The sequence below is a fragment of the Tubulanus polymorphus genome, chromosome 12 (assembly GCF_964204645.1).
Source record: "Tubulanus polymorphus chromosome 12, tnTubPoly1.2, whole genome shotgun sequence".
Lineage (NCBI taxonomy): Eukaryota > Metazoa > Nemertea > Palaeonemertea > Tubulaniformes > Tubulanidae > Tubulanus > Tubulanus polymorphus.
Genome location: NC_134036.1, coordinates 1,776,941 through 1,800,468, shown reverse-complemented (window position 1 = coordinate 1,800,468; position 23,528 = coordinate 1,776,941). Strand labels below are relative to the sequence as shown.

General features: G+C 39.0%; 1 protein-coding gene across 1 annotated transcript in view; it reads left to right on the top strand.

Moving 5' to 3' along the window:
• Window positions 1-940: 940 nt before the first annotated feature.
• The window catches only part of LOC141914044 (uncharacterized), a 53,350-nt gene continuing 30,762 nt past the window's right edge, over window positions 941-23,528 (top strand). The window contains exon 1 of the mRNA XM_074805305.1: window positions 941-958. The gene's annotated coding sequence lies outside the window, so the exon portion shown is untranslated. The remainder of the gene's footprint in view (window positions 959-23,528) is intronic.

Below are 23,528 nucleotides of genomic sequence, written 5' to 3'. Positions count from 1 at the left end.
GGCATGCTAATATTCAATTACTATCATTTCTCTGCTATGTAATTTGCATATGAACCTCATTCGAGAATAAAAGATGGCGTCTTCCTTAAAATAGCCCCATGACATCACTGATTGCCAACACTTATTGTAGATAACGTTTTGAATCACTTAATGGCAGTTTGAATTACGTCATGGTGGGAATAACTACCTGCAAAATCCACTTATGACATCATCACCATTACTAAAGTAGAGGTTGATGGTGATGTCATAAGGAGATGTTTTAGAAGCTACCATTCCCCCTATCACGTCATCATCATTATTCAACGGTAATTTGGTGATGTCACTTGGGGATTTTTGGTAAAGGTCATCTTTACTGGACGCAGTTGTTCAAATACGGGTGAAAGTAAACCACTGGCTAGTTGACATGACGATTAAACCAGGGGCTGCAGTTGGTCAAGGTTAACCAGTGGATAGGTTGACAAAGTGACAATTAAAAGTTCATTGTTACTATGGTATTTATCCCCTGGTTATTTGTAACAAACTTTTGGCCAACTGCAGCCCCTATGCATTGTAACTGCCGTATTTAAGAGATGGTTTACTTTAACCAACAGTTGAGCAGCTGACTTCCGGGTCCGGTTTTACAAAAGGGATCTAATCTCAAATCGATTCAGCTTGATTTAAAAAAAAAACAAAAAATCGATGTAAACCTTTTGTGTAAAACTGGGCCTTGTTGAATGGGGTTCATAGATATATCTTTGTATATCATATATGAACGTAGTTTTTACAAACAAACAAACTATCTGCTATTCACTAATTGTTTTTGCAGGTAAGTGGTGCACCATACCCACCTGCAAAGCGCCCGTGCACGTACCCACCATACCACATCCCCAACACTGCCAACACAGCCGGCACCACTGTCAGTAACGCCACCTTGTGTGAGAATAATGGCACGAACGGAACTACGGATATTGAGGATCAGGTAGAGATAACGCTTTTTAATTATTATTATTATTATTATTATTATGATCATTACAAAAAACCTTTTTCTTGTTAATTTATTTGCTTGAATATTAGTTATTTCGTCTATTGTTTAATTATTGTTTTCCGTAGTAGCTAATGTTAATTAATGCTCATTAGGTAATTAACATTAATTGCTCAGTTAATTAGCTACCGGTGTTACACCATATACGTTAATGACCGACGTTAATTCATGACAATTAGTTAATTATTTGTTCATGAATTTCTTCATGGTTAGACATCCCAAAACAAGATTGCTCAATTAATACAGCAGATTTTTTTGTGTTAACTAATAGTGAACACAAAAAAATCCAAGTTTGAAGTGGCAAAATTGAAATTATAAAACTTGACCCAAAGGTTAAGTTTCCGAAGCTTGTCTTTAACAAATGCAAGATGAGCCCTCTATCCATTTTGTTTACGAAGCGGTATTAGTGTAGCATATATCCCTGGTGTTAAACCAGGATTTACAAATACATATGCTGCTGTTGTTGCCGCAACTTTTGAGTTAATTAGTCTTAAGAATGGCTAAATTGTTATTCATTATTACGAATAAGTAGATGGAAATATCAATTTTGAGAAGGTGGCCATTTTTAATCCTTGTCGATAACTATTATTTACGAGGTAAAGAACAACGTCAATGAATTAAAATATCAAAAAATCCCCCACCGGTGCCGCTGAACGGAGAACGCTGCCCGTCCATCCGTCTACCGGTTACCTTTGTTTCTCGGTCGCCACGGTAACGCGTCATCGTCTCCCAGGTGATCGCCTGATCGGTGTATTGATATTAATTGAACAGATAGCTCTCTGCGTCGTCGTCTGCGTCCGTGCGGAGAAATTCAAAATATCGACGACAATATTTTCCGATGGTTCGAATAGGAATTCAGGCAAGCAGCGTCTTGTGCTTGGCTGAATGTGCTCGGCGACAAAGGTGGTCTCAGAAGAAGTGACTACGCTTATCGAATGTCATTGAATTGAAGTTATTTGTGGCCAAAAAGTCTCGAGTCTTGTTATAAAAAGACCTACATATCTACCCTTATCGAATGTCATTGAATTCAAGTTTGAATTCTTTGTGGCCTAAAAAGTCTCAAGTCTCGTAATAAGAAGACTATAGAAATGTCAATGTTGCTTGCTTCCCTAAAGGTTGTATGCGCCCAAAGTTTCGAAAGCTTTTTGAAGATCGTGGAATTTTTTTTACTCGAGACGCTTTCTTCAGAAGTTTCTACCGATAACATTCGTATTCTATTCGTAACGTGTATTTATGGAAATATTCGAAGAAGAACCTTTAAAGCGAGTTAACTTTTTGAGTTATTTTTCCTATTTGATCGATCCCTCCACTGGATCAAAAGCATTTTCAAATGCTTAAAAAATGAATGGATACAGATTTCGTCCAATTTTATTTTTGTAAAAACTTTTGTTGTCTCTTCATCATCAGCTGCAAATGTTTCGTATTATCCCAACATATAGTAACGGTCCTAGCTGTTGTTGTGATGAAACATTCGCGTTTCGTTAGCTTGAAAAATGATAATCATAATCTTCTCGTTGTACCGAGTCGACCTTTATTGGAAAATTTAAAAAACCTGAACGCGAACACGAGGTATTGAAAATACGGACGTGATGCTGCTGCTGCTGCTGTTCACAGCGAATTTATGAATTAGCAGCCGATAAAAACGGGACAGAAGAAAAGAATCGACTCAATAAAAAGCATCCCGGTTCGTCGTCGTCGTCAAGGTGACGGTGCTTAGCAACGCGATACGCGCATGGTTTCTGATCGGGTTGATGATGTTCGCTTTGTGTATTGACTGTACCTGTTTGCAAACGGTTCACGGTCAACGAGACGAACTAGGAACAAACCTAGTTTCACGTTTATTTCAAAAATTTAAGGTGATGGATTTAGGTCTATCGTTTTTTTTAGTGAAACCGGGTCTTGCTGGTTTTATCGTAGGCTCCGATTTGCTAGATTGCTATAACAGTCAAGGCTTAGCTACTGTGGCCGATACTCATCAATAAGACAAGTCTCGTTAATAACACTCACGACTCGAGTGCCCAAGAACGTCCTCTTGGACAACGTCTTCAAATCACTTTCCCCATAGGCTTCAATTTGTAAGATTGGTGCAGTTAAGGCATAGATTTGCTTCTATAGCCAACACTTATCAATAAGACCAGTCTCATGATGTAATACCACTGAAGTCACATGATTTGAGAGTTATTTAAAATTGAAGAATGTCTTTGTCTTGGGCAATTACAACATTTTCTATTTTCATTTCCTGATAATATTACTAATAGTCAACCGAAATATTTCCGATACAGTGCCTGGCGTCCAATGGAGAGATAGAGGGAACGGTATCGATTTTTTTGCGCCCAAACAATATCAATCAATATATCGAGGTCACCATGGCGATTTCTATTTGTAAACGGGTTATTAGAGGCTAGTGACGTAGGGCGCTCCCCCGTTGAGCTCCATTTCACGGGTTGATTATGCTGTCGTCGACCGTGAGCCGAAAGCTTCGTGGTGAACCGGTCAACCGTACTGCGATCGCAAGCCACTCAGATTAGGACTCTGTAATATTTTTACTCATAGTTTGCGTGTTAGTATTTCCACGCGACTATTATTCGTGCGATATAATACCATAATAACGATAGTATTATTAAGGTCCATTATGGTCCCAATATGGTAATGATTTAATGTGGTCTTTGTATTACGTTTTTTTTTCACGTTTGCGTGTAATGATCGATAGTGGTTGCCCCGCCGCCATAACGGTATTCGAACCCAATAACCTGTTTCGATTTGAGACCAGTGCGTGACGAGATGATTAGTCTGTTTAGAAACCGGTGCTAGATACCTGACAATAAGATGTAGTCAGGGAATTTACAAATATCGAGGGTCTGTCATATAAATCTATATTTCTGTGCTTGACCACGGTGAAGTCATTTGGAAAAGGCACCTACATCAGCATCGAAAAATGGAGCTTGGAAATAGATCCATCGACCTTTCTCACAACTTAATATCTGGAAACTTTTTGTCTTAAGTAACGTAACAAAGAAGTCGTAGCCATTTAGTAAAAAATTTGAAAAATTGAAGGTTTTGAATTCTTACATCAAATCATCTGAGAAAAAAGCATGACAGCAAAATTGTTAGACCTTATCAATAACGTGTCGATTTTGTTTCTGGAAAATTACTGTGCAAAGTAATGTAACAAATCAATTGCAAAATAGTCATTCAATCCCATTGACATTTGTAAAAAAAAGATTCGTTTCAATTCTCTAATTTGTTAAATTACTTGAAAAACTGAAATTATCGATGAAGAGATATCGATGCATTATTGATAAGGTTTTGCTGTATTATGCTTTTCTCAAAACACGACGTTTCGAGAAATCTTCCATCTTGCAACAACCGTTTCATCAAAATCGTACTCATATAGATAACATTCTCTCGTGCGCAAGCGCGTATGATAAATATAGATATTTTTGTGGGTTTTGAATTAGGTTTAATTAACCTGAATTCGTTGCCAACACACACACATACATAGAGTACGTACAAACATTATATTGTTCTCGTAATATAATAATTAGCTTAGAACAATTGAATATAGAATAGGTTGTTTTTCCTCTGACTGGTCGATAACACGTATCTGTGTTCGGTTTCAAATTAAAAACACATTGCAGCTGATTTCTACGGATCAGATTTGTATACGCAGTCCAGGATCCAGGTACTGCCGTTCTGACTTAACTGTAGATAGGCTATTGGACCAAGATTGATTCCTAGGTGGTTCGCCGGGATCGGATTTGTCTGCGTAGTCCACGATCCAGTTCCTACAGTCCCGACTTGTTTTAGAAAAAGGCTATTGGACCAAGATATGCATATTCTAGGCCACAGTTGCTTGGTTGGCTATTAAACGATATACTTAATCAAAAATGAGGCAATATGCAGTGCATCCTCATGGCTTGCCTAATGTCCTTTCCCCGATAGATATTTTTTTAATGAAAAAGAAACATTAGTTTGTTTAAAAGGAGTTCGATAAAGACATGTTATATGATTATTATTATTTGACCAAGATGTCATTAGACTTTATGAGCTTTATGCATGTGGTATACAACTGGTCTGGCTTTGGGTAGTTGGACATGGTCAGCGACCAGGAAAGTTTATCATCCATGCGAGCTCTCTTTCCTTCGTTTATTAATCCAGGATAACCATAATATTTGAGGCATAAAACCTATACCATACAACATTATTTGATTCAGAATTGCAATTCTATCTTATCATGTATTGTATATATTTGACCCCAGACATCATTATCACGTTGACCAGTGAATGACGCGAGTTGAGGTTGATAAGACGAAAGACATTGAAATAAAGATAAAGAAAGTTCAATCAAAACAAAGGTCACACTGTGAGCCCAACCTTGGATTAATCATTTGACTCCAATGCCCAACTAATTAAGGATCCCTCATTCAAGACTATAGAAGTCTGATAGGGGTTTTAAATCGTAAAAGTGGTCTTACATTTGTAGGATTAGGCTAAAAGAAAGATGCCTTGTTTCTCATTTTTGCTAAGCTTAAAAGTCTACCCTGTACATTGAGCCCGATTTATTCAAGATCCATCAGGCGTGACTAAAGAATTTCAATTGTGGTCTCAGGTCGTAGGAATGGGTTTTAAGTTGTAAGATTATGGAACTAAGATGGCATTAAAACTACCGTTGGCATACAGATCCTTTGCAAAAGCGGGGAGGTCTTCTTCCCTGACGGTGGTTACAAAAACATCTTCCCTTATAGAAACCATTGTCCATTACTCATGTAGTTGAGAAATCCCCTCAAAATTACTTTTCAAATATAATTCATTCAGTGCCAACTCGTGCGGAGGTAAATTTAAGCTCTAATTAACTTGAGAACGAACCACCTGTGACTCAGAAACATGTCGCATGAATGTGAAAATCAAAAGCGAACATTTAACGCGTGTTGGTTCTCGCTCGACTTGACGGACAACAATGGCCGCAAATGGCTGAGAGAAATTCGTAAACACTTAATACGAACTTCAGATGACATTGGCCGAAACGTGAGAGCCTTATAGATCAGCTGTCATCAGTAAACCGACAGCTGGCAATAAACCTTCATCCGTCACATTTGTGTCTCTTGTATTTGTCTAATGTTTTATAAATCACTGATTTTGAAATCTTCGTATGGAATCGATTTTGTTATGTGTGGTCGCCATATTTGTTCTCGGTGCTCATGAAAGAGGGTAACATCTTTATTTGTCGTTTTAATGAAAGTTTATGTAAATCGGCGACATATTTGACCGAAGGATATGCAAATCATCGTCAGGCCCCAAACCGTTTTGTTTATATGCTTCATATGCGGGGCCCAGTTTTATAGACTGGTATTACCTTTAAACCGGGGGCTAACTCAATTGATAATGAATTGAGTTAGCCCCCGGGTTAAAGGTAATACCAGTCTATAAAACTGAGCCCAGGCGAGGATTACATGTATGTAACAATTATTAAAACACTTTGTCCAGGGGTGGATCCTGGATTTTATGGGCTGCTCTGCTGGTCATCACCCCAGATGCAACATTGGTCTCTAGGTGGTCCTAAGTCAAAACCAGAAATCACAGAATCGAAAACTGTAGACTTGTGATGTGTGAATAAATGCTAAAATACCATATTCATTTGTGTCACATGCACAATTCTCTGGTGGGTGTGGTCGACTCGGTTTACGACCTTTCAGTCGGTTGTTAACAAAATTCAATTACACGAAAGTACAATACAATAAAACTTTATTGACGCGAAATAAATATTTACACTATGGACGATAAAAGGAAAGGTCGTCTGCGTGTGGTAACCCCCTAGTCAAATATCAGTGGTGGTGGTGGTGGTGACTCAACGAGGTGTTCAGTGTTTCGACGTCCTAGTTCACAACTTGACACAATCTCTGGTTTAAGCGGTTCTAGTCCGAAAAACAAATATATTCAGTAAAATGCGGACACATTTTCAATTTCGATTTGTTTGTTTGTTTGTTTGTTTAAAAGCCAAGTGACCAGCCGTAAAGCCGGTGAATCATAGAAATCACTTCAAATAGTGCTCATCTAGTGGAATAAATTTGGCTGAATTGACGAGCGAATATTGTAAAACAGGTGTACCACAAGGTGGTATCCTTAAACCCTCAACGTTGTTAGCCCCGGGTGAAGCATTCACTATACTAGCTAGTCGACTGCAAGTTACGGGTGGTGTACCACAAGGTGGTGACTTTAAACCCTCAACGTTGTTAGCCCCAGGTGAATTAAAGACTGCGCTAGCTAGTTAACCGCAAGTTACAGCTGGTGTACCACAAGGTGGTGACTTTAAACCCTCAACGTTGTTAGCCCCAGGTGAATTAAAGACTGTGCTAGCTAGTTAACCGCAAGTTACAGCTGGTGTACCACAAGGTGTTATCTTAAATCACTCATTTTACTTTCCTATGACATGTAGAGGAAGCTACCCTAAGTTGAAAAAAATTCAGTAGCTCCCAGTATCAATGTAGGCCTTAGTGGGCAATAAATCTTCTGCCGAATTTCTGCAGAAATGCCGCAAATGCAGTTAATGGAGTCCCGCAAGGCGATATCTTAAGTCTCGCACTTCCGCAGTCACTTCCGCAGTCTTTTTTTCTCAGCTTAAGCCCTTCTATTTTGATGGGTTCCACATTTCCTAATTTATTCTGTTCATATCTAGTTTTCACCTAAGCATTTGAATCGCTATAGGCCTATATAATTCAATGCGATGAAAGCGGATATACAAAGTGTCCGGTGTCGCCACCTGGTGATTTTTTACGACGACAGCTGTTATGCGCACAGTCGTGGTTTCTGATTACGTGGTTACTCGAGCTACCAATGATACCCTAAACTGACTGTACGAACTGCCTCATTGGAGCTATAAGTATTGATTTTCACTTTCTAAAACCGGGATCGCTAAAATACTGTTATAGACTCAATGTGATGGATCCATATCCCTATCAGACCACCGTCGCTTGCCAGGTTTCGATGCGTGGTGTTGACAAACCTAGCGGTGAAAAACATCGCAACTGATTGGCTCAATACATAGACTAGTGACCGCTAAGCGGCAACCTGTCCATCCAAGAAATCTCGTGCAATGTGATAGACCAATGAAGGGTCTGCGGCTAGGGCTTGTGTTGGCCACCTGAGCTTCGGAGGATGGCAATCAAACCCTGGAACCACATTAATTTTGGGTCCAGAATCGCCAATTAAACCGACACGACTTGGGCTAAGATCAGGCTAAAGCTTTTTACTGAGCAATCTGGACTGATTTTTTTTCGGATGAAGTATGCTACTTAGGTATGACCCTTTAAATAGTTTTCCAAGACGTGATTACAGTCGATTCGACCTAATTAACCTAATTCCAACCTAATTAAACCGAGACGTAGATTTTGCCGTTCGGGTGTACATGTGAATGCGGTTATCATGTTTACCCCAGGGTCTTCGTCTCGCGTTCAGTCTATATGTGTATATGTCTTTGTCTTATTTTTTTATTCAAAATCTTTGTGCTTTCTTGTTAACAAGGCTCATTATATTTATCGCTCACTTTGTTTCATGCGAAGTATGACAAGGCCATTATAGCCTACTCTACTCTTATTGTACTTCAGCGGTACATTTTATGTCAGCAAGATTCGTTCCCTCCTCCTCCTCCCTTTTCTCTTCATCTAGGTCTTCCATTAGAATTCGAAATCCCATCTTATTTCCGCTATACTTTTTTGAGCATGTTTTGTCAAAATGTATTCGTTTCCCTCCCGTCTCCCTCCTCTCTTTATCCTCCGTCTAGGACTTCAGTACGCCCAGGCAATTTTTTGGGCCACCACTAGTGCCTGCGTTGTACTGCTTATTTTTGGTACATCTTTCGTCAACAAATTAATCTTCTCCCAGTCGCCACGCACTCGTTGACCCCAGCGACGGTAACGCACGAACTACGCAACCAGACAACAACAGAATCGGTTGACGAAAACTTTTTAAACAAAAATCGATTAGTCACATCATCATCAGCGTCTGCTTTGATCGTCTGCCATTGTACTCCTCCCGCCGCTGCTGTAAGTAAAATCCGGTTCTGTCTCTAGTCTTTACCTATACGGCACGATTAATTAACTCGCGGAGTATGATTAACGCAGGAGTATTAATTAATATCTCGTCAACGAACCTACAAATCGATTTTCCGGGTATGCGGATTCGGCGGACGTTATAATTACGCGGTTGTGTTAAATCGATGGAGCGGACTCGGTCGGTATTCATACGCGACGCGAAGGTGAAGGTCGTCGTCGTCCTCGGTTATGACTAATCACCGGATCGACGGTGGGACCTAAAAAGAAAACGACCCAGCGGTGGTTCCTTTTTGAAAAGCGCTCGTATGTTGTTGTTGCTGCGCAGATTACCGATCGATACCGTTGCAAATTGAAAGCTTTCCGCTGTTTTCGAGTCCTTAAGAAAAACGTAAATAGAAAATAGAAAGGACGGAGAATTTTAGATTAATAATCGGTTCCGAAAGGTTATTTCTGGACTCGATTTCCAGAAAGCCGACTCTTTGAACGAGAACGCGTAGGCCTTTACAATTTCCTCGCGCCGAACATTCAGCCAGAATGATAAAAGGATCACGTGAGCAGTGGTGATTGGAACAGCATCCGGTTCCAACGATAATCATGGACTGATTCAAGATCTTGAGTTAAATCTAAATTACAATCTGTGGTTGTGGATAGTATGATATATTTCATTTAGTGTCAGAACTTAAACTATCAGATCAGATCATAGGGGGATTTATGCAGGCAGCCATCTTTTTAGAGGGGCCTGTAGTTCCATGATTATATCATAGGGGGATTTATGGAGGCAGTCATCCTTTTAGAGGGGCCTGTAGTACCATAATGATATCATAGGGGGATTTATGGAGGTAGCCATCGTTTTAGAAGAGTTTATATAACCATGATATCATAGAGGGTTTTATGGAGGTAGCCATCTTTTTAGAGGGGCTGTAGTACCATAATGATATCATAGGGGGATTTATGGAGGTAGCCATCGTTTTAGAAGAGTTTATATAACCATGATATCATAGGGGGTTTTATGGAGGTAGCCATCGTTTTAGAAGAGTTTATATAACCATGATATCATAGGGGTTTTTATGGAGGTAGCCATCGTTGTAGAAGGGTTTATATAACCATGATATCGTAGGGGTTTTATGGAGGCAGTCATCGTTTAAGAAGGGTTTATATTACCATGATATCATAGGGGGTTTTATGGAGGTAGCCATCGTTTTAGAAGGGTTTATATAACCATGATATCATAGGGGGTTTTATGGAGGTAGCCATCGTTTTAGAAGGGTTTATATAACCATGATATCATAGGGGGTTTTATGGAGGTAGCCATCGTTTTAGAAGGGTTTATATAACCATGATATCATAGGGGGTTTTATGGAGGTAGCCATCGTTTTAGAAGGGTTTATATAACCATGATATCATAGGGGGTTTTATGGAGGTAGCCATCGTTTTAGAAGGGTTTATATAACCATGATATCATAGGGGGTTTTATGGAGGTAGCCATCGTTTTAGAAGGGTTTATATAACCATGATATCATAGGGGGTTTTATGGAGGCAGTCATCGTTTTAGAAGGGTTTATATAACCATGATATCATAGGGGGTTTTATGGAGGTAGCCATCGTTTTAGAAGGGTTTATATAACCATGATATCATAGGGGGTTTTATGGAGGTAGCCATCGTTTTAGAAGGGTTTATATAACTATGATTATGGTCATAGAGGGATTTATGGAGGCGGCCATTTTTTTCGTGGCATCCCACGATGTAAAACGACCGATGTGAACTTTGTATCGATATCGTTTTGGTTTCGGTGCCGAACACGTTTTCGGTGTTATGAGAGTTAATAATGACGGATAGATCTCTACACCACCAACCGACTGATACAGCAGCTCCTAATCAGTAGGTTTATTAATTAAGTCAGGTTCTGTTGGTTAGTGAATGATCTTTACCCGGTGCTGTTTGAGCACACACACACTGTTCCATCATAATTCTGATAACTTCTCGTGACACGGAACGCTTTCGATGCCATTAACTTCTTTCTCATTGTCGTTATCAATCTTTATTCCCGCTTTATAGTTTTTACTCTGTTGCGCTATTAGACTGATAGACTCCGAATACTGATTGATAAATGGCCGCGTTCGCGTCGTCATAATAATAATAAAGATGGCCGCCATATGACATTATTCATTTTTGTTTCGTCTGTTTTCGAAATTGATATCGATGATATAATCGCTGCATCGTTTCAACGTTTGACCTTTACGAAACACAGATTTGCTGACGACATTTCCAAGATGGCTGCCATCACGTGACGTATTATTCGTGTGAAATCTAATTCGTAGAAGTTTTAGGGTTGCTGCCGTATTATATCGGTCGACATTTCCCAAGATGGCTGTCATGTGACATTATATCGAATTGTGTTTTGTTATCACATAAATATCAAATCAAAGTGTTCAACATCGTTATGATATATTATCAATACGTTCAAATCTAATTTGTCGAATTTCAAGATGGCTGCCATAGAAAATTGTTTACCGTGTCATCTGATACATATTAACGAGAGGAAAACTTGTAAAGTAAACGCTGACCTTCAAAGATGTCGTCGGTGACCTGTAGGTATTACTCAAGTTCCATATGTCATGCCTAATCACCAGACATTTCGGTCACGTTTGAGTGAACATTTTCAAGATGGCTGCCTTAAGGCGTAGCTAATTACGGTATTGGTTGTACATACATTATTGCGTGCTTATTAGGCTATACAAGAATGGATACCTTGTTTCTACGTATTGGCGAGGTCATTTTTGTTATCAGCAATAGAATTTATAATCAGTTCATTTCTATAACTGTCGGGTTGTTATTGTTAGCTTGATCATGATTTAAAAAAAAAGTAATGTACAGGTTAGAAAGGCAGCCGGTCGGGTCAACTTTTAAACTCAGCAGAAATGAGAAGTCAACTTTTAAACGAGCCCAACAGAAATGATAAACAAGGTATATAGGTTTTTTTTAGCCGGGCTGCCAAGCTTGATCATGAAGACAGTAAAGGACATGGTAAAACATGAGAGTGTATCTTGTCTGTCCAACCGTAGCTGTTAATTTCCTTTCGTCGACACCAGATGGCTCTGCTTTCCGTTTCAAAAACCAATTACTTAATTTCCTAATACAAACGTGTAGTTTTTCCGCGCATTACTCGCGAGAAGTCATTTTCAGCTGCGCGCCAGTCTACACGACCGAACGAGCATTATCTACTTTTCCAAACGCCCCTCGAGTATAGCCTCCGTACTTACAGCGACCCCGAGGGGATTATCAGTCCGCCCCATCGCGCCCGCTGCGCCCCCTAGGGGCCGTATTCGGGCGGACACCGTGTGCCGCGACGTGGTGTTTATACGTTTTAGGTAATCAGTGGATTAGAAGACTGCTTTCCGTAAAAGTCGTCTTTACCGCTTACGGCGATAATGACTTTTACATCCAGGTTTAAACAGCTCATCTCGTCTCCCTTGACGACGCGAATTTTACGGTCGTTATTGGCGACGACGGTAACAATCCCGCGGGTCGGATCGACGCAGTGTCGTCGTCGTCATGGTGTATCGTATTAGGAAAACAACGCGAATACCGAAGATAAGAATATTGAAATATCGGAAACAAAGTTTGTCTTGAAGATAGATTTCACAATTAATTAGGACAATAGCGATCCACCCAGTAAGTAGGATCCAATGTCGAGGTCCCTTAAGAATTCCATCCTTAAAAAGTATTCTGAAAAATTTTCCGAAGAAAGATCAAAATTGAGGTTGAACTGAACGAAATATCAAATTGTGTCCGTGACATTTTACGAAATTGCGGCAAAGTTTAGAAAAACTCATCTCAAGACCTGTAAAATCATTCTTTCACGAACTTAGAAGCCGCTTGATCGAAATCCCTATTCGAACCTCCCGTTTACTTAATAACGTAATATTCGATATACATTTACGTAATATTCGATGGCAACTGATTCTTTTAGAACTAACAAAACTAGATAAAAATCGGAAAAAAGGTTTCCAATTCTGTGAACTTTGCAACAAGGCGTTCCTTCTAAATAAATTCATAGTCAATTTTTTCGTTACCGAATTGAATCAACAATGTTTATAAATATATATACTGATATCGTGCCGTCATAGCCGACATCGTTTCCACGCCTCGGCACAAAATACCTTCACAAATCATAACACAAATGGAGAAACCAACCGCGCCCTAGCAGATCGTTTAACCTTGTTTGGGTGTAACCGGCAATTCCATTGTCTAGTTACGTTAGTTCTCTCTAACGTCGAGGAGTTGATCGCTGCGTGTGATCTTAATGTGCGAAAAAAATCATTAGTATTCCACTTCCTTTGTGTGTTTTTTGCTTGGGTGGTTTCTTCAATTTTATTGGGATTCGAGGAAGTCTTTGAAATCTTACACATTGACACAACAAAATGATACCTTGTTTCTCACTGGCCTGGTCACTTTTGTAGTAAAATGCAATACAATCTGTAATCAGTTAATTTCTAAAATTTCCGAGTCTGTTATTAAAGAAAGGCGGTGATTAGGCTAAAATAAAATGATACCTTGTTTCATCTAATCGGCCAATGGTCACTTTTGTAAACCGCAATGAAAACTATAATCAGTTCATTTCTAAAACTGCCGGGTCTGTTATTAAAGAAAGGCGGTGATTAGGCTAAAATAAAATGATACCTTGTTTCTCCTAATCGGCCGGGTCTCTTCAGTAAACTGCAATAAAATTCATTTCTATAACTGCCGAGTTTGTTGTTGTTAAATTGATCATGATTTCTAAAAAAGTAATGTGCAAAAGGTTACTTTAAAGCTCAGCATAAATAAGAAAGAAGAGATCAATTTTTTGCCTCATTGGGATTCGAAGAAAGCCATCTGAAACCCTGCCCTAGCATATTGAGAGTAACCGGGTTGAGCCCACTACACCGACGCGTACCAATGAAAGGTAACAAATGAAGACAATTGGATTACTGCAGAAAAACATCACGGCTTTCAATGCGCACGTCAATGTCCTCGTCAGGAGCACTCATTACAACAAGTCCTTCAGGTTTTTGACTCGGGTGAGGGTGCACACTATAACCCTGGTCGATACGAGGAAGTTCTAGGAAGACAGCAGATCCTTTGTTGATCCTGGAATATTGGGATAATTTCCCCTCTTTTTATATTTCTGGGCGAAAAATCGCAGTTTAAGTTGAACCGCCTTCTTCGGAGATCAGCAATACGTTGTAGCATGGGCGTATAAACCAGGGTCTTATTTTATAGACTGGTATTAACTTAAACCTAGGAGTAAACTCAGATGATGATGAAGTTGGACCCCTGGTTTAAGTTAATATCCTGGGCCCAGTTCCACAGTTCTGGCTCAAGAGTTGTGAGTTACGATTTGACTCAGAGCTAACTCATTGAAAATGATCTAATCTTAACTCAAACTTGCGACTGTGGAACTGGAACCTGGTTTAAGTTAACACCGGTCTATAAAACCGGGCCTTAGATGCCCTAAACTTTCGGTCAACATGTTTCCAGGCAACTACACGTTATAACGCATTTCTCTGTTGCTTATTATTTGTAAACACTCGACGGATTAGTTAACAAAAGATGTGTCGTTTGGTCAACAGTAAGCGACACATGTTACTGCGTCTATTGATGGCGATATTTTGCCAATAAATCAATTGATTTACCTCCCGTTCTCTCTGTTGACTTGTTGAGCTTCGCACAAGCTGCGGCCACGCCACAACGACGATGCCATGGTGTCCAACCAGACGGAAACTTGAAGTGGCCCTCTCGGTCCATGCTCGCGCATCATGTGTTACGCTAATTTCATTTATCAGTTCACCGACAGCCACAACAGCCTTGGTCATTTGTTTGCCGAGAGCGTGACTGATTTGTTTACAAGCCCGACCCTGCTTGCGTCCTTTAGTGTTTGTTCACATTAACCTCGTGAAAGTTTGTGAACATGTCCTTCATCCAGTAACTGATTAATTGCCACGATTCATGATTTGCAAGATGTCCCCATTTATAAGGCTTGTTTGTACAAAGAAACTCCATTCATAGTTTACAAGATGTCCGCATTCGGGTTAACTTTTAAAATATTGCCAAACCTGTCGTCTGGTGGTCGTCGCCTATTGGCAAGCATAAAGAAGAACAAACCTACAGCAATGATTTCCATCAATTGATTTCTTTTGCACCAGCTTTAGTCCAATCTGTGACCACGAATTCTTGTCCATTCGACTGTAAGTGGCCCATCCCTCGTTTAGTGTGTGTTTGTCACTTGCCTCAGCAAATCGATTGCATAGATGGTCCACATGGTGCCCGCAACAGCAGTCCTCAAATCTGTTTCTGTTCAGCTTGTTCAATATTGTGCGCCATCCAGGTGCCACAAGTTGCTCAACAATTTTAACAACAATTAACCAGTTGATAACTTAACAAAATTTGAAAAAAAAATGATGACCACAATTCGATTTTCGCTTTGTCAGTTATTCACTGGCTAACCGGGTTACCAATTGTTTATCAGCAGCAGCGGGCCCCAGTTCCTCAAATAGGTCTCAGTTCCTCCCAATAGTCTCCCGAGCCCTCCTCAAGAACACTAAACATCATATTCGACAAATTTTTCTCTTCACATTCGACAAACTTTACTCCCTTTGTCTCCTGCTGCCATCATCATCGTTATCTTAACGTCGAAACGGTTCGAAAATATCGATCGAATTTTAAAACGCAAACGTCTGCAAAACCTCGGTAGATATTATTCACCGAATATTGAATTAGCTTACGTCGACGGATAGAGCATGGAGCTCCACCCTGCCCTCCGGCGAAAACAAAGTCTCGAACGCGCGAGCGTATCCCAAAAATGCATGCCTATTAATATCACCTTGCTTCACACCCTCCATATCTATATAGTATAAGATATAGATCGGTGGAGCCGTTAGTTGGGTGATCATTAAAATTTCGCCGCGGGGGTAAACGAGTTTATTTCACGAGATGATAAACTGTCAATATTTGTAAATTGTGGTTCGGAATCTCTCTGGTAATCATACGATATATCGTGCTGCTGATGACGATGCAGCTATTGTGTGTAAAGGTATCGTTTGCTGCGTACCCCGAGGGTCATGTTTCACAAAATGAAATGACGTCGCTAATGGGGTTGGTGCCAATGACCAAAAAATACCTATTTTCAATGACCAGGTTCAGTAAGAATTATGATTAGTTACTAATAACGACCTTCTCATTCTCGATAACTTCAACTATTCAGTAAAATTATGATTAGTTACTAATGACGACCTTCTCATTCTCAATAACTTCAACCATTCAGTAAAATTATGATTAGTTACTAATGACGACCTTCTCATTCTCGATGACTTCAACGATTCAGTAAAATTATGATATTATTATGATATCAATGTCACTGAAATTCTCATTAACTTTCTGACATCCAAGGACCTTGGGGATGCTCTAAATGATGAGGTATTAATTTTTTACCTATGCGACAATACTTCGCATATTTTGATCTCATTTCAAGATCTGATTTTGAGATATCAAAACATAGCGTGAGATTAACTCTCAAAAAGCTGCCAGTCTCCGAGGATTGAAACCTTTATCTCTCTCTCTCTCTTTCTGTATCTCTGAATGTTTATCTGCGAATGTTTCCAGAGTTTTATGTAAATAGCGTTTGAATAAACCTGACTGGTAATGATTTTATGACAACGTTGATCCCTTGAGACGCATCGTGTGCTTTTGCGCAAACACGATTCATGCAGCTTTCTATCTGCCTAGAACTCGGCTCCGCTCCTTAAAAGTAATATATCGATCTCAAACTTTAGAAAAAAAAAGAATTATTTACAGAAGTCTTCGCTCTTTTAAATGAGCGATACTGAAATTGCAATCTCTACGTAGCCTTTATTGATAAAGATCCATGCATTCATTCATTCATCCATTCATTCATTCATTAAAAAAAACATTGTGAAAAATTCCTTGAAAACTTAAATGAAATTTCCTCCTTTTTGCTACTGTCAAGTTGATATGAGATAGGTCGACGTTACTTAAGTGTTGATCGTCGTATTGATGGCTAACACTTAGTAAAGTGAATTAGAAATACACATCGTAGAAGTAGGAGATGACTTCAGTAATGTGACCACTTATCAGATGACGATGGCGACCTTCTGCAAACCCAAGTTCTGTCGAATTGTTGTTGTAAAATGTATCTAAAAACAAACTTAGGGAAGAAATGGCTATTTGAAAGCGCAATGCTTAATTTTGAAATGTACTTCAAATATATTCGAAATGATCCGCTGAAAAAATAGATATCAAACTTGAAAAACGAAACAAAGAATTTGACGATTAAGTTTATTTCATAGCTGCTTCAGGCGGTAGTTCGTTCCTCGAAACCGAGCTCTCATACTCCGGGCGGTCTCATATCTGCCGAGGATATCAATAATGTTATCCATTTCCATATCAAACAAAGATCTTTTTTTAATCGAAAAATAAGTTTGGAAATTCACCGATAATTGTTCGGCAACGCCTTTAGATTGCGCAGCAGTTTCGCCGAAAAAAAATTATTTTTAGAATGGTTTCAGAATTTTCGTGTACGTTCCAAAAAGGGTGCCATTGCCTGTGGTGGTATATTCTTTTTCGATTTAACCGTTCAAAAATCAATTCTGTAACTAGAAAGCTTTCGTTGCAGTATCGGGAGACGAAATTTTTGTGTATTTTTTTTTCTGGTTTGTTGAATGCCCTCGAAAACGATGCTTTGTTAAAGTCATCAAAAATTCCAATTCTTTGTGCGTTTTTTGTTTTTGTAACGACAGTATCAAACGCATTTTAGACTTCATTATCAAAAGCTTTGTTAAAGTCGGCAGATATTCGGTATCCTGAATTGAATATTTTGTGCGATTCCGTTATTACGCAACAACAGTATCAAATGCATTTTTCTATTGAAAGCTTTTCTAAAGTCAGCGGAAATTCGAGTTATGTAATATAGATATTTGTATATATCTAAGGCTTCTTGCCCTTGGGGTAAATGCAACATTCTGTAAGATCCATAGATAACGGCTTTGTGATATATATGTATATTGATATGAAGCTAGATGGATGAGTTTAAAAGTTGATTATTCATCAGTATATGAAATATAGCGCGACACACCCCGAATAGATTGACTTGTATCTTGTATCGTCAACATGTCGACATTTGTAGTTGTTGTTGATATGTTTGCAGTTCGCAATTATTGACATAAACAGTTACAACCTCAAAGTTCTTAATGACGTTACGAAACCAATACGACTCAAGATTCTTACCTTAAACATAATGAATAAACGATAGTAGGGGAATAAAACGCAAATCAGAATTAAATGATATAAAAAAATTCTATTGATGATGACGAAACAAAAATAATTAAGACCTACAAATTAATCACAAAGTTTTCATTTTCAATTATCAGTGCTATCATCTTAAGTAATATTATCATGACAATTATTATTATTATTTTTATAATTATGATTATTATTATTTTTATTATTATTATTATTATTATTATCGCTTTATTTCCTCGTGATTTCGATGCGTCCCTAAAAAGTGTATCAACTTGGTCTTTGCATTCCCGCGACGTTCGAAGATGTGTCGCAAAGAAATTGCTGTTAGTCGAAAATGAAATAAAAGGTTAACGATATTAGGTTTCGGGAGTTATTGATGCGATGTGATGAAATTCTCCGCGACGACGACGTCGCTGACTTAACGACCGAACAATGATGACAACACGCCGTTACCGTGACAGCAGCGGCGGTGAATTAAAAAAAAAAAACCCGACCGCTTCCATTACTTCGATCCCCGCTGAGTCGCGGGTCGACAAAAAAATCCTCATGACCGAAACGTCGATGGAAAAACACGTCAAACATCGCAACCTGAGAACAAAGGACCTCATTCGTGGCATCGCTGTATTACACCGTTACTCCATTAACTCGCCGTATACTGTGTAACCACTGTGGAGTTATCGGTAGGAAATCGATAAATATATACATATATATATCGTCTCCGAATCGGTCTTGTGCACGTCCTTACTGTTCGCGTGTTTGTTCTCGGGACGGTTTAGGTTGTTTTTTGTCGATTAGGATCGAGGGCTTTCAGTACAAGAGTAATCAATCAGTTCATTATAGGACCCTATTATCCCTAGAAGATATCATGTATAATTGATTATCTGATCGTCCACACTTCACATGTGTTCAGTGCTTCGCCTAAGATATTTTCAATTGAAAATGAACTACAGACACCAGATATTTGACATTTTATCAGCACATTTTCAAAAACTGATCGTCCACACTTCACATGTGTTCAGTGCTTCTCCTGAGACATTTCTGATTTAAAATGAACTACAAACACCAGATATTAGACATTTTATCAGCTCACTTTCAAAAACTGATCGTCCACACTTCACATGTGTTCAGTGCTTCACCTGAGACATTTCTAATTGAAAATGAACTTTAAACACCAGACACGAGACATTTTATCAGCTCACTTTCAAAAACTGATCGTCCACACTTCACATGTGTTCAGTGCTTCACCTGAGACATTTCTAATTGAAAATGAACTACAAACACCAGATATTAGACATTTTATCAGCACACTTTCAAAAACTGATCGTGCTGTCTTCAAAACTTGTCCCAAAGGCTGAAAATATTGGTTGATACGTGTATAAAAACATTATCAATGCCATACATTATGTTTACATCAACTAATTCATTCATTCACACATTTTGATAGACGCAAATTGATCCATTTTGACAAATTGTGGTCCATGTTGCTCACAAAGCCGTTCGTACAATACCGACGTACAATACATAAATAGGCGATATTAGGGTTAAATAGATTCAATACGCCGGCAAGCACATTATGAATATATCAACATGCGCATACATATATTTTGATATGTTGGGCCGCAATTCAGGTTAATTTGTCTCAATAGTTATAATAATCAACCAATTATTTTTGGCCTCTATACCGCTATATACTGCGTGTTATAGTCGTTGTAGCAATTGTAGATTCCCATAGCTATTTGTCAGTATTGTTGCATGTATGAATCTATAGTCGGAACCCGGCAATCCCTCTTGATATTTGACACTTGACGAACTTGCAATTTATGATCGTCCATACTTCACATGTGTTCAGTGCTTCACCTGAGACATTTTTAATTGAAAATGAACTACAAACACCAGATATTAGACATTTTATCAGCTCGCTTTCAAAAACTGATCGTCCACACTTCACATGTGTTCAGTGCTTCACCTGAGACATTTCTAATTGAAAATGAACTACAAACACCGGATATTGGACATTTGATCAGCGCAACTTTCAAAAACTGATTGTCCTCGTATCACACTGCAAATGGTAAACGTCCGAAGGGGTGTTGAATCCAGGCCGGTTAACGATGGGGTTGCCCTAAGGTTGATTGCGTGAATAGGGTATTTTTCATGGTCGTGGTTATTACTTAACATTGATATGGACACCCGATTAAACTAGGCAAAGAATTCGTCTTTTTCTATATTCGTGGTCGGATACGCTCTTATCGACCAGGAACCATCTGATGATGATGGAAGTTTGATGGATGGTTAGATGCTGGCTTTGCAGCAGGCAGGTAGCTCGGTTACAGACGGGTTGTGTAATCCTCTCGGATGCTGCAGATACGTGTCCCCCTATCCATCACTTTACTACCACAGGTTGACGTTAATGTTCGCCAGTTTAGTTGCCGAGTAACCGGTACGTACGGGCTACAGGCTGCCGGGTAATAGTTCCGTTAATGATTACTATCCTTTTAACGGGCTCATAATTTATATACAAATCTCATCCCAAATTCGAGTAGATATGGCCATGAATTACACTGGCATTTTACAGCTAAGGGCCAAGTTGATTTTAACCACAAAAAAGAGAATTAAAAAAAAATAGAGCCACCTCCTCCTTTGGACCTATAGTTGTCCCTGATGTTACTTAACACTTTATGGGTCGAATCAAGAAGTTCCACAATAGAATTTTATATGATAAAATCTATTAAAATGACACCTGGAGAGACTGGTCTTAAGTTGTTAGATTGGTTATAGAACCCAAAATGAGCTTAGACTGGTCTTAAGTTGTTAGATTGGTTTTAGCACCCAAAATGAGCTTAGACTGGTCTTAAGTTGTTAGATTGGTAATAGAACTAAAATGAGCTCACACTAGTCTTAAGTTTTTAGATTGGTAATAGAACTAAAATGAGCTTAGACTGGTCTAAAGTTGTTAGATTGGTAATATAACCCAAAATGAGCTTAGACTGATCTTAAGTTGTTAGATTGGTTATAGAACTAAGATGAGCTTAGACTGGTCTTAAGTTGTTAGATTGGTTATAGAAGACTGATGTTAGTTGTGCGAGTCAACAGCCAAAACGTTGTGCTTTCGTTTTGATTTATTTTATCATACAATATTCTATTGTGGAACTTCTTAATTCATGTCGACACATTACAAGCATTACAGCATTTTATTCGACTATTGACTTAATGGGTTTTTTACGGTGTATTTTCCTGTAAATACGTCAAACTTTTATGTAACCACCTGGAAATTTATTTATTTACCGGTGCCCGAATATATGACCAATCGTCAAATTGCATCTTTGACATAAGCGCGCAAATTTGCCGAACAAACACGAATTCGAACTGGTTATAAACAAACGCTTCGACATTTAAGTGACACAAACCAAAGACCACAACGCCGACACTCGAAAAGACCTTTATGCTAATACAGTGTTTGTCACACACAGACCAAGCTATGTGTAAACATCCTTATTAACTGCGACAATAATCTCGCCGATCGTCTCTTCTTCTTATTCCGCCGTCGAAGAAGTCAAGAAGTTTTCACCCCATCATACGATAAAGTCATGATCGAGGTTCGAGTCGTGTTTGTTCCTTGTCCACTTGCAAACATAATAACCTGTTTGCAGACGCAAATAGATCAAGCACATATTGACAAATTGATAACAACTATGATATCGCTTGTGTTACCTGAGAAATAATAGTTGTCCGATACCTTGTTCGTTCAGGCCCAGCCTGGTCATATTTTACATCATATTCGACTATAGACTGTATCATCGTAGACTCGACATGCGGAATAGATGATAACTCAAAAACCCACTATAAACTAGAGGTTGCAAAAGATTCGATTTTGACTCATTAATTACTCATTAATTCATTTCCTGTTCCCTGATACCTTCGTTCCTTCTGGGACGTAACGAACTTTTGGTCGTTACGTTTTGGTCTCAGGCCAAATATTTGACAATGACACCTTCATTCCTTCTGGGACGTGAGGCCGTAACGAACTTTTGGACCGGTCCAAATATCTGAGAATAAGCATTTTATTTCTCGTAAATAAAAAATCGGTTTTTCGAAAACTGTCAACGCCTCTGCTGTCTGGGAACGGCCGTTATGTGCCTTTGTATAACCATGTGACATTCGAGTCACCCATTAACTCAATATCGCGTATTCGATATATCGGTGAATATCAATTTAATTTCGAAAATTCTCAAATTTCATGAACATCGAAAATTTTCCATTTGCCGCGTCTCACCCGACTCTCCTGATAATGGTGGTTCTGCTGCTGCTGCTGCTGTTGCTGCTGCTGCTGCGGATGCAAAAGCCCTCGCATGATGTAAATAGACCTGTTACTGTATACCGCGATGTATAAGCAGCCCCCCTCGCCATCCCCCCCCCCCCGAGTCATATTACTGATGGCTTTGCCTCATGTCGGTCAAGTGCGCCGATATTGGTTTCTTCATGTAACGTAAGACGGGTCCTTTTACGTAAAAGCGGTCGATTCGTCTTGCGTGTAACTGGGGACAATTACATCGACTTCTTACCTACTCCAGAAACTCGTGTGTCAGGGAAGAGAAGGGACGATTGGACCTAGGGGATGGACGTGTATAATTCAAATGGTGTTTCAGTGTTAACCCGTTCAGTGTTGTTTGGATTTTTTTTGTAATTTCCGATACTGTGAGAATAGTATTGAAGTTGAGAACTTGTTTTTTATTATAAACTCTCAGACGATCCGCTTTTCGCTACTCACTTCATTATCGTTACATCCCAACGATGCAGACGAAGATATTTTTGGTCACCGCCAGGATTCAACGCTTTTAACCTTATGATATCTTTTGGTTGACACTGGAATATTTTACTTCCAGGTAAATAGAAAGAAATTCTTTTATTTCATTTTCACTTAATTTCTTTTCTCCTTTGTATTTTTCAGGTAAGAATTGAAGTAATGAATTTCTGGTTGATGAACGCGTTTTGCATGTAGTCAAGTCAAGTAGGGTTAGAACATTTAGAATTTCCAATTCGCGTTAGATAATTTTATGATTATGGATGAAAATTCTTAGGAAATGAAAAATAATTCAATTATATCGATGACGCCTTTGCTTCTGCTATTGGTCCTGTTAATGCGGCGACAGCAGCTGCTGCTCTGACT